The 18,871-nt window shown below is 36.0% G+C and overlaps 1 protein-coding gene across 4 annotated transcripts in view; it reads left to right on the forward strand.

Moving 5' to 3' along the window:
- LOC116169900 (teneurin-a) overlaps positions 1-18,871 on the forward strand; it is a 310,461-nt gene that overhangs the window by 112,179 nt on the left and 179,411 nt on the right. The window contains exon 1 of one of the 4 annotated variants that reach the window (XM_031486104.1): positions 178-425. The exons of the other annotated variants lie outside the window; for them this stretch is intronic. The gene's annotated coding sequence lies outside the window, so the exon portion shown is untranslated. Of the gene's footprint in view, positions 1-177; positions 426-18,871 lie in introns of those variants that run through there. 4 annotated transcript variants of the gene reach the window in all.

Raw genomic sequence — 18,871 nt, forward strand, 5'->3', positions numbered from 1 at the left:
CGATGAATACTAATGCGAAGGGACCCCATGCCAGCTGTAAATTTTATTACTACTTAGTGGTGTATTAGTAGTGATTGGGACGATATTCCACCGTTGCGTGTCAGTTTTACGGTCGAACGTTGTGTGATATATCGAAATCTGGTCTGCTTTGGAGTAAACTATCTATTCTGTTAAAATATTTTCACACCCTCGTTCATTCATGTTCTACGAAACACGACGTAATCCGTTATGCACACATCATCACTCTTCGATTGTATGCAAATAACGTCATTACACTTTAAAAGAGACTTTAATACCGATAATGCATAATCTGCTACCTTATTTGTTCGCTTTTAGTTATTATGGCTCCTACTTTACCCCCGAGCATGCAATTTATTACAAAAAATTGAAAGTTTGCTTCGTTTAGAAAGAACCGCAATTTAACGGTAAGTGTGTAGATCTACGTTGCATTATCACTTTTTGAGACTGATCCCTAAAAGAACACTGTATACGTATTTCCTATATTCTTAACAATCGATATCTACAACCACAAATTAGAAGTTATAAAACATTTAATTATGCTAATTACTTTATTAGATATACATTTATTGGCTGTAGTAAATTGTTAATTGCCCTTTGCACTTTTAAGTAGATTCTCGTCAAACTATCATTTGGTTAAGCAAATAATTCACATGCAGTTCATTATTTGGTTAATTACCCTTTGACAAATGTCAGAGAAATTCTCAACGTCCAGTTTCTTTATATTTTTCCAGATGTTCATTGCGAATCTGAACACTAATTACAGTAATTGAACAATTTGCTTGTCAAATCAAACACCAAATTACCGTAACGTCCGTAACATTTTGAATATATTGATTAATCATTTACGATGCTCTCTATTTCCATCATTACCTTTTTACAAATTTCCTTAGGAAATTCTAAATAATTATATTGCAAAAGAAAAACTTAGCCAATATATTTTGAATTGAAAATTCTTAATTTACCTTAGAGCTGCGCAACAACAAAATACACCATGATATTCATTTTGTACCTAAACAATTTTGGTTACACAAACAGGATTAACACATGACTTTCTATTGAACATTAAAATAATCTCACACCAGAAAAAGCTTCCGGATCTTCTTCCAAAAACAGATTGTCCCGGATTGGTTATTCTTACGATAATAGAAATTTCTTTAACTTTTGATCAGGCGAAGGTCTTTTTATTCGTACGTTAATTACTCGTATCCCCTCTTTCGCCCGAAAATGCATGCCACTTGAACGTATTTAAATCGCGATGGAAAAACCGTTCCTTTCGAATTGTTTAGCGAAACACCGGAACTACTACTTTTTTGCCGTAATTACGACGCTAATTTTGTTCTTCTAGGCTACGTGTTTATTACTTTGGCTGCCAGAAGACTATATACTATAATTCTTAATTACTTAACCCAAAACAAAAAAGTGGCGAATTAAATTACATTGCGATATCTTAATTTCCTATTGGTTAGTGCTTTCTTTTCAACCAGTCGCGAAAGTTTTCCAAAACCCACATAATTTAGAAAAAAACCGTTTATGATGCGAGTTCCACGCGCAATTCACACTTAAAGTTCAGTTGCAGAGCTTCTCAAACAATAATTTTTTTCGGGTACGCTTGTCAAGTATTTTTTAAATTAATTTACCTCTTCTATGTAAAGAATTTGTTTCATTTCAACACCTATTCGGTACAAAATAAGTACTTACAGGATAATTACAACCAAAAAACCACCTAAGGGAGAAAGTTATTGTAATTTATTGTCATAAAATTAGCACCCATTATCTTGGACAAATCCGGAAGTATCGAAATGAAGATTATAACATCTGTAACTTTGATACATCGCGGGTTAACTTTGGACAAAGCGTCAAACAAGAGGGAAGTAGACTGTGGATTCTTATAGGAATGCGATTAACCGAGGTTTATCCTCTGGATTAATGCCTGAAACAAGGACGAGTTCATTGAAGGTGCAGAAAAAACTTCCTGTCAAAAAAAATCTGCAGGTTATCACAGATTGAGACGTTTCTGAAGCTAGGGTATACAAAACCAATTAATATCAAACCAGTCTTCCACAAAAAACAACGAAGCTATAATCGTTAAATGAATATGATAATCGTAATAATTACAATTCGATTGTATCGAAAGCCAGTGTGTAATCAAACCTCGAATCAAACGTTATATCAATCAGTCGTCGAAAATTAAAAAAGTTTACTTTTGAACTTCAGGTTGCAACCTTGTGTAAGCTCAAAAGGGCACGTTCAGTAATCAGTATAAACACCAATAGAAAATTTACATGTAACTAATCTTCACAACTCGTAGGCCAGATATAATTTATAAAGGGGTAGAATTAGAGGTACCGCGGAAAACATCTGCACGATCTCGGGCGGCGAAGCAAAAAACTATTGTAATAAGAAATCTATAACACTTGGATGTCCTCTAGTGGCAAAAATAAAGCACTAAGTAAAAGAACTCTACTACAAGAATAATTTACATTTTTAAACTAGATTATAAAGGAAATACCTAGATGGCGTAAGAAGACCAAATATACACAAGAGTAAGAATCAAAAAGTTACTTAAATGAAATTTAAAGCAGGAATATCAATATCAAAAACGTAAAACATTCTTACACCCATTCACCAATAACAAGTAAGATTGCTTGTTTAAACAAATGAATTTATGGTATATGGTATGTTAAAATCTTAAAATTTCGTCAAAATTAATAAGATCTTTAGTGATTTACAGCTCAAACAATCACTAATAAGGTTCTTGTATTTTCTTCAACTTTCCTTTAATTTTACCTGAAATGGTTTCTCTAATCCTTTTCAAGTTCCTCTAAAATTCCTTTCGTACTCCCTGGATTTCTCAATTTCCTCGTAAGACGCTTTACTCTGTCTTCCAGTTTTTCTTCAGTTTTCACCAAATTTCTTTCATATTCTTCTCAAAGTGCTATTAAGTTTTTCCTAAAATCCATTTTCCTTTTAAGTTTCTCTTTACATTTTCCTCCAGAGCCTCCTTATGTACGAGTATATACAACATGGATTAAATGGTATAACTTAAATCTGTGGTATAACTACTTCCTCCTAAGAAGTTGTAAGTTGACAATTGGTGCAAAGACTTAGATCATAGTGCAAAGATAAGACATGACGTTTGCATCATAATGGGTTACCTTAGTTACCTTTTTACTTGAAACGTTAATATCCTTTAAAATTGGGGTAATTATTGGCCTTTTAAACACCATATTCTAACTCGCTTTAATTAATTTGTAAAATTAAGAATCAGATTCGCGCTTTGTACTCTTCATCTTATTTGTGTGACCTTAAAATGTATGCCGCCAATAGCCTTAATTCAGTATTTCGCCCCATTGCAAAAAGGTCGATTGCCCTTAATCAATAGATCAGAAATGTATTCAACATTTCCAGTAGACCAAAAAATTAATTTGATGAAAATATGATTGTCATTTAAGGATTATGGCCCCAAAAGTTCTAAACTTGAGTTACTTCCACCTAGGTTGTGTAAGCATTCCGTTTAGAATGTTGCAATTATCTTTCCAACATTCCTGCTGGATAACATCGAGTGCTCCCAATTATTGAAAACTAAAATCAAATTCCCTACTGAGATTATTAACCTCTACAATCCTAAGATCTATTGACGTTATTTATAGTCATCATAAAATATATCTCTCAAATTTAGCATAAATTGAATACCATATTTTAGTGTTGCCTGTCTGACAAATTACACCACCAGATTATAGTTTACTATAAAATCGAAATGTATCGGTAATTTTCACAATATAATAAATCTCATCCCTTAAGTGGGACGTTCATTATTATTTCCCAACAATCGAATTTTCCCTCTTAATTGGTACGTACTGGATATACCCACTACAAAATTCATATTCGTATTGCTGCGAATTTTAATCTGTTTCCGATAATTAAATACGGCGTCGATTCGAAAGGTGTGTCACTAGGTATCAATTTGAAGGGAGCAACTTATGTAATGTTTAGCAACGCGCTACTGTCATTTACAACAGTGTAAACTGTCATTATTCATGTTCAATAAGGAATGTGATAAATAACGGACGTCCTTTGGGCATTCATCAAGAACGTCAAATTCAAAATTACGTTTCAAGCTGGCCATTGTTGGAGGAGGCGGCGCGAGTGAAATATAAAGTTAAATGACGGCAATTTTAGAAAATGACAAAGGACTTGTCGCAGATGTGCAATTTTAAATAGATTAATTGTAATAAAATAAAGAAATTGTACGTGTGCATGCGCAATTAGGGTAATAGGGGGTGCTAGCTGGTGGCGACGGTTGCGGCGTTTCGGTCAACTAACATAGCATGTATTGACCCGACGAGGGTGACGACGACATCCCTTTCGTTTCTGCTCATTCTGCGTCGATTTTCTGCAGTAACAGGCAGCGGAGCGAAAGCACACGAATACGTACCTTTATATTTTGGTACATAATTCTAATACGGATAATATAGCTTTTTTGAGGGGAAACGCGTGGGCGAATTTATTGAAACTTCACAATTTTTACGCAAGATTTGGAAGCAACAAACAGCCGTCTTGCATAATTCATACTTGTGTTACACGATTGAATTGATTTCACCGATTCAATTTGAAAGTCGTTTACCATTATTATTCTACTAGTGGCTTGCGTTTTACTGAATTTGCAAATATTTTCCATTTTCGATACCTGCACGAAATTGCCGTTCTTTATATCCCTAGCGACATTTTAATTGTAATGTTATCTCGAAATTTAGATGTGTGGTGTGGTGCAAGCACTCGCCCCCGTACTGACAATTTTCAATTAATCTCTATCGACAGGGAGTCATTAGTGCATGTCAGTACCCTTTGTCTTTGCCTTTTGTTAGCGAAACGTGTGCGAGGAAATTCAAAGGCACTTCGTGGGGGTCATACAGTTGCAGCCACTCTTGATCGTCTAACTTTCACCTTCTTTACCCCTTTGAACTGGACGCCGTATTAGTGCATTCGCTGCTGCTTTAGACGTGGATGGAACCATGGCATAAGTAATCAAACAGACACTAACGTCAACTGTCAAGATCTAGGTCAAGATGCACATCCATATAAATAACAATGAAGTTTATCTCTTACGCCTGCCCAAAGCGTTCATCCGATTGCGATGAAAATGATGAATATGTCCGGAAAGGTTTTCTGATTTAGCAAAATTGTACGAGGTGAGGCGGCGAAACCCCGAGAGCGGGACATTTGGGCGAGGTGAGGCGGCGCAGCCTACAAAACCGAGCTTATCTACCATTCGGGAGCGGGACATTGACTGGTAGGCGGTACGAAGTTTGCCAGGTCTGCTAATAATAATTAATGAAGTTTAAGCTAAGGTATGAATCATGTTCGCTTTGTTCCTAGAGCAGCCTATAAAAGTGGAGGCGTTTCAGTTCTCATTTTCTGTTTGCTCGTCCGTATATCGGCCATTTGGTAACTATTAAAAATTAGTTTTACCGTTTTAGTCAACTAATTCAAAACCCACATCCATCTCTGCATTTATCCCAGATATACTATATAAACATTTATATGCTAACAGACATGCAGGGCTATTTGTGTAGAAAGACCTACGGTTGCACGTCGATAAAGGTACCTATTACCAGGCACCAGGACAGAAAGCCCATAGCTCAACGTTTCTCTATTTTCTATACTTTTGCAGCTGAAACTGTATGACACAAATGACATTCGCTTGATGTTTATAATCCCAGGACGCCCCTGTGTTTCCGTAAAATAAGAAATAAACCTGTTGCGAATATTATACAACCCCGATAAAATAAAGCTCACTGCCTTGTACAGCTAAATTACAGACGTAAAAACGATGTTAATTATAAATTTCTTGTCGACATGATGCAACGATTCACAAAGTCACAATACCTTTACTGAAATATGACATTTTACACAAGGAATAAATTTAAACATAAATCGCTCTTCTTCCATATAAAATTTACAAACGGAAACTACAAAATTACCAGAAACGAAGATTTGTGTAAATCCTTCATGTGCATCTGATGCACGAATTGCTACTTATTCACACGGATCCTGACAAGCTTAACAGGTGGTATGTAGCAACCAATTTTGCTGCAAAGTTACCCAAAACTAAGTGCTTACACCATATCTACATTATGCGAGATCGGTCTCTTTTTTTCCAATTGTTAGCTACGATGACTCACAGTAAATGAATAGTAATCCTTTACCCGGTAGACACATTTGCAGTAAACTAATCAAGAGCAAATCTGTATTGAATGACTCACAAACGAGGCAAGTGCCAGATATTACAACATCGATCTTGACTTGTCAGTATGACGCGAAAAACCCCGCATTATTTGAATGATGGACAAATTACAAGTGTAGAATGAACGTGCCAGTAGCACAATCGGTTACAGATGATTCGAGTCTTTATGTTTTTGACACAGTTTAATTTCCAATTTTTTCCGAAATGAAAGAGATCCGAGCTACCGACGTCTCGCAAGCGCAGGGGTGGTTTTGTAGGTATTCAGCTGCCCTCTCCTACTGATAGGGGATCTCGTCTGTTGCACTTTCCATTACTTCATCAGCTTTTACAGTCGGTGATATTTGCATTGGTGTTTAGCCTAAATTGGTTTTATCACTTACAGAATGAAAAAGTAATTATCGAATTCCAAGAGTTTGCCGGCACTAAATTAATCATTAGAATACTCCGTAATTAAATTCGTGTAACTAAAATTTAGTTAGATATTCGGTATTCGTAACAATGCGCTCTTCCCTAGCGGATGCGTAGGACAAGGCAAGGGATGTACCGGGGTCGATCACGTCCGGCCGTGCGTAGAGTTCATATTTCATGTACCACTGGCCACCCCTGCAAATTCTGACCGAGCGAACACCACTGTCACTCACTAAACGTTGAGCAATTAGAAACTACCGGGTGGAAGTGTGATTGAAAGGCCTTCACAATAAAATTAAAGTTACGTGTACCAAATTGCTATGTAAAGGAAGCGAAAGGAGACGTCTGATTACAGCACCATAAGACATTTCTTCTTCAATAACGCTGCTTGACAAATCCCAAGGGATAAAAGTCCCCTCTTCGTTAAGAAACCACTGTTTAAATGGAATATTCAATTTCAAACGAATGTATCTCGCAAGTTAGTACCTGCTTCGTATTGAAGTTCGCAAATTTTACATTTATAATTATTTTATGTGTTTGAAATTTTCTGAGTAGAAAACCAATTAAATCTGCTATTTCATTTCTTTGCAGATCCAACAAACCCTTGCTTTAATAATTAAACGTTTCACAGAAATCTTCTCCCTTCAGTACGAGGTCGCCAAAAAATGTAAGAGTTGATCTAACAATTTTTTGGGTAAAGCGTCAGAATTTTGTAAAAATCTCCTACCGATTAAAATACTGTATAATAATTATGCGTCCTAGGTGAACTTTGTGTTTCTAATTAATGTGGACGCTCTACGTCCTGTCAGAATATGAAAATAATTGGGTAGCTGGACCGATTACTTTCTTGAATTATGAGGAATCGTTTCACTTCTAACCGGTAGATTTGAATTTTGCACTAATGGTCAAATCGATCATGTACGTAATATGGACTTTACGTCCATAGCTTGTGTACTAATTTCAAAGGAGTAAATTGGTTTATAATGTAGTGACCGAAAGGTTACCTTAGGTGCAAGCCCCCAAAAATATGTTAAAAACTTTTACCACCGCGTTCCGTAAATGTGGATTATTATTTTCGAGATGAGAACTTACGTGGAAAATTTTATGCAACAATGTATTGCTGCAATACGTATAATTATTGCTATTTGAATTCAAAAATTAAGCCTCACCTCTCGGTCAAGTTGGAGTACACTATCTGAATAGTCAACTGCTGGCTATACAAATTTATGCTCACTTTGCTGTATCACACGCATTTAAAAGGTTCTGCAAAGATGGCTTCTTTTGCTATGAAAAATCATCGACATATAGAGCTGGACTGCGCGTACCAATGTTAAGCGCAGATATTGCAGGAGAGAGAGAAGGGAAAACTAAGAGGCAAGCTCTCTCTATCCTATAATCGACAAGCGATATACAAGCACTTCCACAGCAATTTCGGTCTAATGCGACCAACAGAAACGTGATACAGAGGTATTGCCTCGTAATTTTCCCTTCTCTCTCACCTGCAGTATCCGTGTTTCGCATTGGCACGTGCAGTCCAGCTCTACATATCGATGTAAAAAGTATGTTCAGTACAATACCTAAAGATTCTTGTGACCTTAATGAAATCAAGTTGTCTAAGAGCCGTGATTTTGGTAAGGGAAAACCGACTGGCCCATTGCAGAAACGATGTATGCGAAGCTCAGTCGTTTTTTGAAACTTTAATTTTGCCACAGAGACTTTATTTTAAACAAATCCTGAAGATAATGGGCGTGTTCATTGTTTCATTGAAGGTAATTTGTTTAGGAGTATATTTTCCAAAAATTTCAAAAAAGCTCAAATAATTCAAGCAGGTACACGGTCACTTACGGCCAACTTAGCGAAAATGTTGCGTAGTTAATAAAAGTGAACTCTAAGCTAGAGAATCTCCTATAAAAAAGCCTGCAAACTGACCTTTCTTACTACAGACCTCTTTTATTGCGGACATCTTGAGAAGCTAGGGATATGGTACTGGCTATACTCAGTCTGAATTTCATGCAATCCGGTTCATAAATGGTCGAGATGACACAAATGCACTGTGAATGTTGAATCCACTAGGCTCAATTTTTGGCATTTCGTTTTATATTGCTAAAGCTATGTTGTCCAGTTTGAAGTTCATTCAAATTTTATGGTAACGATCCGTTGTATTATCACGTTCAGAAATTCTATTAAATATCGTATAACATCACAAAATGCTCACACCCGTTTCCAGGATAAAAAACCTAAGAGAGAACTTGTCCCCATTATATCTCTAGGTGCTTGCAATTCTTACAAGATTCGAACTGTCGGTAGCATACCTAGCTGTGTTAGAAGATAATCAACGACTAAATTTAAGTTGTGTAAGTTTGCTTGGGTGTTCGTTAAGATTTACAACCCTAACACAACATTTGGTCCTTCGAGTCGGATTACCAATGTTGCGCTATGGTCGTAACACTTAAGCAAACTTACACAACGTAAATTACCTACCCCAATTGAAACAACTAAATATCTTGTGATTCATTATAGAATATACTATCCGATCGACTAACTAATAATTGCACAGGATGTATCAATATTCAATAATTACCAAATTTTGAAAACAAGCAAAGGACTCGCTCAAATTGGTACACATCACGCATCGTCGAATAACCTAATAGATGTCCCCACGAAAATTTGTACTATCACAAAGAATTATCGCCTAATTCGGGCGAATAACTCCTGAAGTCTTGAGAAAAGTATGATCTGGGTTTGAAGCAAGGTTGCATTATTACATGGACAGTTGATAGAGCACATTTCGAACAACACATGCGTTGGTTGGAGTTTTTATACCGTGTGAGGGTAAAGTCTGGAACTCTCACATCTAAAATGAGGCATAATTAAAATGATCGTCTTTTGTTTTTGAGATACGACGTAAGCAACATTTTTTAATGGAAACTCAATTTCTTGTGCTAAATTTGGAAAGAGCATGAGATTCTAATTGCTAAAAAGTATGATACTGTATTTTGAAATATTCGAGATAATTTCTTTTAAAGTTTAAGACCAAAACCCTAATGACAATCAAGAATTGTAAGTTTTAATTTTAAAAAATCAAGTAGCCATGGAACAATTGTTAAAATTATGACGGTTCTTCATCAGCTTGTTTTTCTGTCTTTATTGTGTGGTTTTTTAGGTATAGGTAATGAAGTAGGTAAATAATGGTGCGGTATTTGCAGAGTTTGACTGAAAAGAAGCGAATTTAAAATCAATTATCCCGAAATTCAAAATACAGTATCATAATTTTTTTGCGTATTTGATCTTAGAATTTCGTGCTCTTTCCAAATTCAGCCCCATTAAAAAAAATTATCGCTTTGTTACATCTTAAACAAAAAAGACGATCCGTAAGTGACAATTACAGTAAAATATGTCTCATTTTAGATACATAACAATTTACGTGCTCGAAGATTTTTTTCAAAAGACGGGTTGTAATTAGTTTTGCAAGCTGTATTTCATCTGTTTATTAATTAGATTAACTGTGCGAACTTATTTTTTCGATTTCTTTTATATTAACACCCATGTACTATTACTGTAAAATCAAAAAGTAACATAATCAAATATATCAAATCGCTACAATTGATAGCGTCTTCTAAAACAACATATTCCAATTTCAATGTATTCAAATGCCAGAATTCATACTTGAATCGGGGAAAATACTCAACAAAACCGACTTTTAAGTTAAATTTCAATTGGCATTGCCCCTATCCCCCATAATCCACCATCTCATACAAGCTTTGCTAGACAACGTTTTATACAAGAAATGGAATTACTACTTGGTTTGAGCAAATCAAATGCATGAATGCGTTTAACCCACCCGCCAGCCACAAATTGCAGGTAACTATTTATTTGCATGCTTATCTCCAACAGTACTTGTATGTTGACAGCTATAACAATAAATAACAGGAAACCTTCACAAACGTGGAGACATGCAACAAGACCGAAAACCTACGGTTATCAAATGCCAGTAAATCAATGCAGAATGCTTAAGATTACATTTTGTGCACGACAAAAATCTTATGTCGCCATCTGTCCCTTCAAAACTGCCATTTATCAATTGCTATTGTAAAATTAATCAGATTAACTGTAATGCAATGAATTTCCCTTACCACGATTCTGCATTGGGATAAAAACTTTTTCATTTTTCATGGAAATCGGGCTAATTGCAAGCTAATGGCATTTTGCTCTGCTCATCATGAATGATACGGGTATCAGCGGATGTGTAAACAGTAAACATGACATAGTGAACAAAAATGCGAGCAATCATTGGAATACTTCGGCGCAGTGAGTTTAAATTAACTTCAGAGTTATATGTTTTCACTGCGTAAGCTTTGAGATAAATACTACAATTAGTATATTTTATGGTGTGATTTGTACAACTTTGGAAATTACGTACATTCATATTGTCGTATCATAAATGCTATTTCGAGGTATTATATCTATGTGATCTATCTAGTTCGCTTTGATTAACGACCGCTTTCTCTCTATTGCGGTTTAGATCTATTCGTTGACTTGAACTTGGAAAGAAACATACTGTTTCATAGACTTGCTCCAGTGTACATCTACCCTTCACTGTTCCCGGTAACGTTTTCCAAATTAACGAAAGTTACTCATTTTAGAATTCGGAAAATCTTTTTTGTCAATTTACTTTAATTTGACTATTGTCTTAATTCTAACGGAGAGCAACTACCCATCAATGGATTTCGCAATTCAGTTTTTGTGATGTAATAAAAGAGGTCGTTTCAATTGTCTTGATCTTGCTTGATAGTAAAATAGAAAATGTATACATTATGACATTATGACGTGGTACCATAGTAGTAACTATTAATGCCGTAAGTACCAGAATCAAGAAATAAAACTTGAACTCTCGCTTACACGTTTTCATTTAGTGCGGTTATGACATTTGCACAAGTAGATAGGGATGGTAAACTTATTAGTGTTTCTGATAAGAAGCATATAGATAATTGAAAGTACAGGAAATAGAAGTTTACCTACTTGCAGACTGCAAATTGGAATGCAAAGAATTGGTTTCTGACGAAACTAACCCACAAAAAACTTCATACTCAGCCCGTCAACATATCGGTAATATGATTTTTATTTATTACTTCTGACACTGCAAACAGTAAATTTTATACAAGTAAAAATAGTTCTTTGAAGTAACTAAGAAAACGGTTCCTTGTCGATATCTCTAATGAAAATTCGGGATGTCAGTTACTTCCGTGTGGTAAGATCGTAATAATCTAAAGACACATATTAAGACACTGAATACAACAAACAAGGTATGGGTAAATTGCACAGCCTCGACTTCTATTTTGTTACTCTTCTCAATCGTCAACCAACTAAAAGTATCCAAACGACCTAGTAAATTGAATCAAATCACAAATGATGGAGTACGCGAACCCCACGTGCAGGTGTAGAACATTAAATTATAATTAACGATAACGATATTCAGCAAATAGGAAAGTATAGGTAATTCATATCCACTAGATTTAATTATCTATTCTACTAAAGTAGCTTTTAAAAGTATTTTTTAATAAATTCTATTTTTGATAATGGTATGTTTTGCTCATAATTAAAAAATCATTTTTCATTTTTTGGTTTCATGCACATTATTTCCTTTCTTCAATCTATTCTCCGTGTTTTCCTTTTTTTTTTAGATTGGCGTTAAAATTTAGCTCTATCTTTGGTGATGTTCTTGAGGTTTTGCTGGTTGTTTTTAGCCCAGTTGACTGCGGTTCAACAGAAACCTTTTTACTTTGTAAATGTTATCCAACCTTTCTCTTATTTTCCTATTCTAGATTTTTCGCTTTCATTCTGTATCTCTATTTTTCATTCCTTACCATTTCATACATCTATCGCGTTCACTCTGTTACCATCGTTGTGTGATAGGTCTATTTTCTTTGCAGCGACTTCTTTTTTCTTTCTAATCCACAGTGTCCTTTGATTCTTTCCAAGTTGTCCTTGATCGTCTTCATCTTGTTTTTCGGAGGGCATGCAATTTTCGTTGTGTCGTGCGTGATTGGGGCGCAGGCCCAAGAAAAGAGTCATTATCTGACCACAAATGACCGAATGAGGAGCGAAAACGGTAAGGTTACTCCCGTGAACCCATAGATTCGGGGCCGAAAAGCATAGGTAGTTTGAACATGGGCCCAGAAAGAGAAAAAAATATCTCCATTCTTGCTCGCTATCACCCTTCAAAGTTATTCATATAACGCATTTTTTGTCTGCGCCGCGACGCGGGAGCCACTGTAAGAACGGCACCATTCCCACTCTAAATAGTCGTGGATCTGGGTCCTATGGCTCGGCTGGGGGTAAATGGCGGGGGGCCTAATATTGGGATTGTACCCATTTACAAAATTTTATCTCGCTGACAGTAAATAATTTCGGGCGAGTTTCAAAACTAAAAAAAAGCACAAGAAATCCTTCGTTTAATTATTCACATTAACCGCTCACTATAAATAATCACCGCTCGTAACATAAATACGCAACAGCAGTTAAACGTGAGTTTTAAACCAATTTATTAAATAAATCAGGCGGGTTCATACACAAATTGGCAAAAGGGCTGACCTGTGTACACAAATTAACGGCATGCAACCAACAGTAATACGCAAAAATCCATAAGCGTTATACTTCTTCCTACCTTAAATGTATTAAAATGAATTAATTTATTACAGTTAAAATACTATTTATCACTCACATAAACAATTACAAATTTGTAACACCGCAAACTATTTATTACTTCGGCGTTGAAATTGGAACTGTCCTCAAACACCCTTCAATCTGCTTATGTAGTGAAATGAAAAGTTCCTCGATGGTTTGCGAAATGTCTGGAAAGGCCTAGAACATGGAGTATATTTCAAGGAAGGAATGCGGCATCCGCATTTCTTATAGTCGCGCGCCGATTACTAATCTTTCATGTCGCCTCGATGTGTATCGGGATTTCTGGAATATTCGCTACAATACCGCTGGAACTTTGTGCTATATCAAATTTAGTGAACGGGTAAAAGTTTGGATATTCACAATTTTACAAAAGGGTTGCGAATTTCAAATTACATTAATCTATCACTTAATGAAATCTACCTTCTAATTTGCACCCTCGTACGGAGTTCGAAAAGTAAATTTTTCGATTTGTATTCGTCATTCGTACGCGAGTGAGAACGATAAAGTGACAAGGCAGATGAAACCTTCTTTTACTCTCTTACTTTCTTTAATTCGATTTCTTCATTAATTTTCATTGCCATCTTCTACTTCTTTTCTTCCGTTTCCATTTTAATCTCTTTATATGTTCGTACCTTCCAAGGAAGCATTTTACTGTTTTGTCCTACATTTCCTTTTCGGGCAATTTTCTTTTACAACAGCTTCACTTGATTGTTCTTGTGTCACTTTTTGCAATTCTCCTTTAAGTCACCGAATTTTTCCGTTCAGTCATCTGCATTTATGCGTAATGTCTAAGGTAATCCCATTAATAATTTCCCGTGCCCCGTGTCTCCGGTGTCCCATCAGTATTCACAAACACTTCAAAGGACGAAAGAGTGAAATTACACACACGCAAAACTCCCACCGTCAAAAACGAAACACAGGACCGTAAAGCTCTACCAAAAGCACTAAGTATTAAAAACACTATTAAAAAAATATTTAGAACTTTCGAAAGTGGTTTATTACCCTAGTCAGGAATTCGATTATTTTTATTCGCAAATATTTTCTAATACATATTTTGGAATCTGAAAAAATACGAGGTAATGATTTGAGTTAAATTACATTTGTATGGAGCAATGCTATCAAATAACAATTATCAATTTTGTTCTTGTAATAAACGAATGGAATTTAGGTAGATGGAATTGGCTGTGGCGTATTTAAAGGCCAGTTAATTACGAACGGTAATTACATCATACAAACATATGCATATTGAATGAGCTCTGTTTCAGTTATGTAAACATCGCACAATTTGAAAATATAATTAATTGTAATGTGCCGTCGGGTTCCCCTTTTGCTGTCTACAAGTCCTTCCAGAATATATAGGAAAATGAGTTTAAAATGCATCTGAACGAAAAATTGGTTACATCATTATTAAGGGATGGGGTTTAATATTAATAAATGAGTGGAGACTGTATGTAAATATGATACATTGTTACACAACATTTTTACGTGACTCGAAATGGAAATCAGAGTACATGCATTAATTTTAAACGAATTCATGAATGGAGTACAATTTCGCAGTAATTACGTTAAAGGAGAAAAGATTTTTTAATTACATTGTTGTCGCGGATAAAAACCCTACAACGTTAAACTTCTTCATTATCATTCACCCTACCATAACGTAGGCGATAACAAAATAAACTTTGTAACAAGAAGTGCATAAAACGCATCATAAAATCTTGCAAACCTGCTTCTATGATGCACACAATTAAAATGAGATTTTGTAAAAGGTTGCTTGAACATGAAATGATGCATAATGAATGAGGTTATGAAGTACCTACCGGAACCGGAACAAGGGGTGGTCAGGTGAAACGTTAAACCGCGAGTTTCTATGGCAACGGCCGTTGATTACGGGCGATTCTGTGGTCTCCACCGGGTTCATGAGTTGTTAGATCTAAAACGGCCACCTACAGTCTATAATTTTCTAAATCCGCTGATTTAGCAAAGGATAATTTTAGGGTTTTTCTCTTACAAACCGTGTCATCAATTTCTCTAAATAATACGGGGGAAAAACCTTTCGTAACTGCCAGACTTAATAAGCGCGGAAGAAAAAGAATGCCTTTCAAAGTTGTAATGAACTTAATCTTAATGTGCACCTCCTTATCAATTGAACTCAAAGTTTTCAGACAGCTTCTGTTTTTCTTAAACTTTGAGTGCTAAACGTGTACTTTGCACAGAAAAAAAAGCAAAGCACAAGAAAACTCATTCCTTTAGGGAGGTATAACGCTGTTGCAACGAGTATATATCACTTTTTTTAGAAGGAAATATTTGGCTAATTTACAATAATATCATGGCAATAAACTTCCGTTTTAAATAAAGCGAAAATCAATATTCCGACCATAAAGCATCCGATAATCTTTTATAGCTTTTATTGCCGTCTTTAGAATAATAACGTTAACTTAAACAATATGGCACAATTCCAGAATTGCATTATGCAACTCGTATATCTCGAAAACAAATCCTCCCCCAATACAAATTATACGCATTGAAACTGAAAAGTTCAAGCAGTAACAATGGCAATAAATGCGTTGTGCCAGAAACCCCGACACTTAATCTAATTGTATTTACACTGTTCTTCATATTTCTACAGATTGTTACGCGATAACAATAAGGTCGGAGGGTGCCCGTGTATATTTTAGACATATGCGGTAAGTGGTGGCATAACATTTGGGCGAGTACATTTATTTTTCTGATTAATGAGCTTTAAGCGGATAGATGCCACGAGCACGCCATCCGCCGCGAAAACATTTTTTATTAATACGAAAATACGCGCCATTATCGCCAAAATGATTGACACCTCGTGAAAAAGGGCAGTCGGGATTAAATGTGTTGTTCGATTTCACTTAACCGCATTACAAAAACAAGTGTTGTGAGGGCGCGCAAGTCGCACATTTGCAAAATCGCTAGGTTTTAATTTCGAATATTAATAATTAAAATACAAATCAGTACACTCCCGAAGGCATATTACGTCCAATGTAATGAGGTGGCTGTTTTCAATGTCGAATATCGAAATTAACTACTAAATAAAGGGAAAAATGGCGGTAGGAACCAAAAACAACTTTTGGTTCAAGAAACAGGGGGTTACCAAGCACATTGGAGTTTCCAAGAATATTTGGAACACTAACTTTGAAGCAGTTAGGTGAGTGCGGTGCATAGGGTGGGGTATGAGAAACCATACAACACTATTGTAAGGTAAGGTGTCAAGATCCAAAATCAAGATCTCCAAATAGTCCTATTTTGACATTTAAGGGGTTAAGGGGTCCGCTTTAGTTATTGACATACAGGTGATAACCTCACTTTGTTGGAAATGTTCGGGTGCTAACTTTATGGTTTCGTATCCTATTTAATTTCTTTACTAATTTTTTACAAGAATCTTAAAATTAACTGACATTAATCATTATACTGTGCCATCGGAGTGGAAAAATCCAACTGTGTATAATTTGCGCATGTGTGGACCTATCCAAAAACCATATTACAATCTTTACATTCAATTTAATGTTAGATAATTAAAATCCTTCTGATGTTTTCAAAAATGGATCTTTTAAGACTGTGAATATTGAGCTAGCCGACGGTAATAACCTCAAAATCAGAACTTTTAGAACCATCGGTAGTTCAGTCCTGATTTTGTATCTATTTGTTACACTGTTTAATAGGCTTATTTACAGAAGTGTTTGCAACTGTTCAGAACTTTATTTTCTTTTTTTATGCGCATCCCCCTGAGGGAACAGTTTAACATTTATTATTGTTTTGTTTATTAATTTACGAATTTGCGTTTGTTTTTAAAAATATCCAAAAAAAGACAAAGGGCACGACCACAACTGTGCACCTAGTGACACCGAAGAGTAAGAACTCTGAAGTGCTACGACAAATGCACGATGATCTTTCGGGAGGAAATCTAGGAGTGACGACCCTGGTTATAGTACCGGAACGATACTGGGTGAATTTCAAACACGATGTGAAGGAGTGGTGCAGAAAATGTGCAGTTTGTGCCTCGGGCAACAGACCAATAGGAAAGAACAATCGCCAATGAGGCAATAAAATGTGGGCCCCTTCCCAGAGACCGCTGCTGGTAAGAAATGCATATTGGTGGCCATGGACTACTTCAGCAAATGGACAGAAGACGTTCTGGTAAAAGAACTTTTTAACAGATTTGGAGTACCCTTGGAACTACACTCAGACCAGAGATGAAATTTTAAGTTGACACTATTCCAAAGTCTGTGGTAACTATTGGGCATTTTCAAGACCACAACCACAGTCCACAGTCAGACGGAATGGTAGAACGCATGAATAGGACAGTGGGGAAGTACTTGTCAAAAATTGTATCCAACCTCCAGCGTGATTGGGATCAATATCTGCATTTGTATAGGTCTGCGGTGCGGTAAAGTACAGGACAGAGCCCAGCTTCCGTGTTGTTTGGCCGGTCAGGTTGCCGTGCGATTTGCAGTTTGGTACAAGACCCGCCCAGGAAGAAACTGTTGGGAACGGGTACGTGCAAAACCTGTACTAGAAATTGGGTGACATCCATGAGAAAGTTCGCTAGCGATAGAATGAAAGTACAGTATGACGTAAAGGCCAATCTGGAGATCTGGTTTGGTTGTATCGTTCCCGGAGGAGACGCGGGCTATCCCCATAATTTCAAAGAGCGTAGGAAGGACCGTATGTTGTCGTAAAGAAAATAAACGACTTAATATATCGGGTACGGTATCTACCACGAGGAAAAGCAGTGGTAGGGTAGTGCACATAAATAGGTTAGCTCCATACAGTGAGATTGCGACAATTCACTTTCGCGAAATTTATGACACCCGTACTGCAGCTAATTTTAGAGCCTCGTAAAGAGGAAACCACCCATTCGAAACGCATGAGGACAGTCATGCAAGAGGAGTGTTTTTACGATATTTCATATCGGAAATAACAATATGTCACTGTGACAGCACATAAAGCTTTCTGAAATAAAATTGCAAATCCGTGTTAATAAGAATCCGTTAAAGAAATAATAAAATGTGATTGGATTTGATCGGCTATTTTAAGTTAACCTTTGCGAAAAAAAAATTCTAATACTAATTACAGCGTAATTAGGGGCTCAACCAATCTTTTAACGATTAGCTGGATAAAATCCAATTAAGAATTCAGCTAACCACACACAGCAGAATCTGTTCCAACAGCTACAGGTAAAAAAACAGGGATTCCCTTTATCAGTCTCAGGTAATACAAATGGTAAAATTAAAAGATTCCCAAATTTGTATCGTAGGACAGAGAGAAGGATACTTAGATAAAGGCTAAGAGAGAATGAAAAGAATTTAAATGTCAGCAATGCGATTTCATCAACAAGATTTAAATGTGCAAAGAAGAGTGAAATGGAAAATTGACTGAATGATTAATGGGTAATGAATTAAAATTTCCAAAAAACCCAACCCACTAAATTGATCAAAAGACGATGTTTTACTGTTTACAAAAAAAAACCACCACAAAATCGAAACC

This window comes from Photinus pyralis, unplaced genomic scaffold, assembly GCF_008802855.1.
Source record: "Photinus pyralis isolate 1611_PpyrPB1 unplaced genomic scaffold, Ppyr1.3 Ppyr1.4_LG4, whole genome shotgun sequence".
Classification (NCBI taxonomy): Eukaryota; Metazoa; Arthropoda; class Insecta; order Coleoptera; family Lampyridae; genus Photinus; species Photinus pyralis.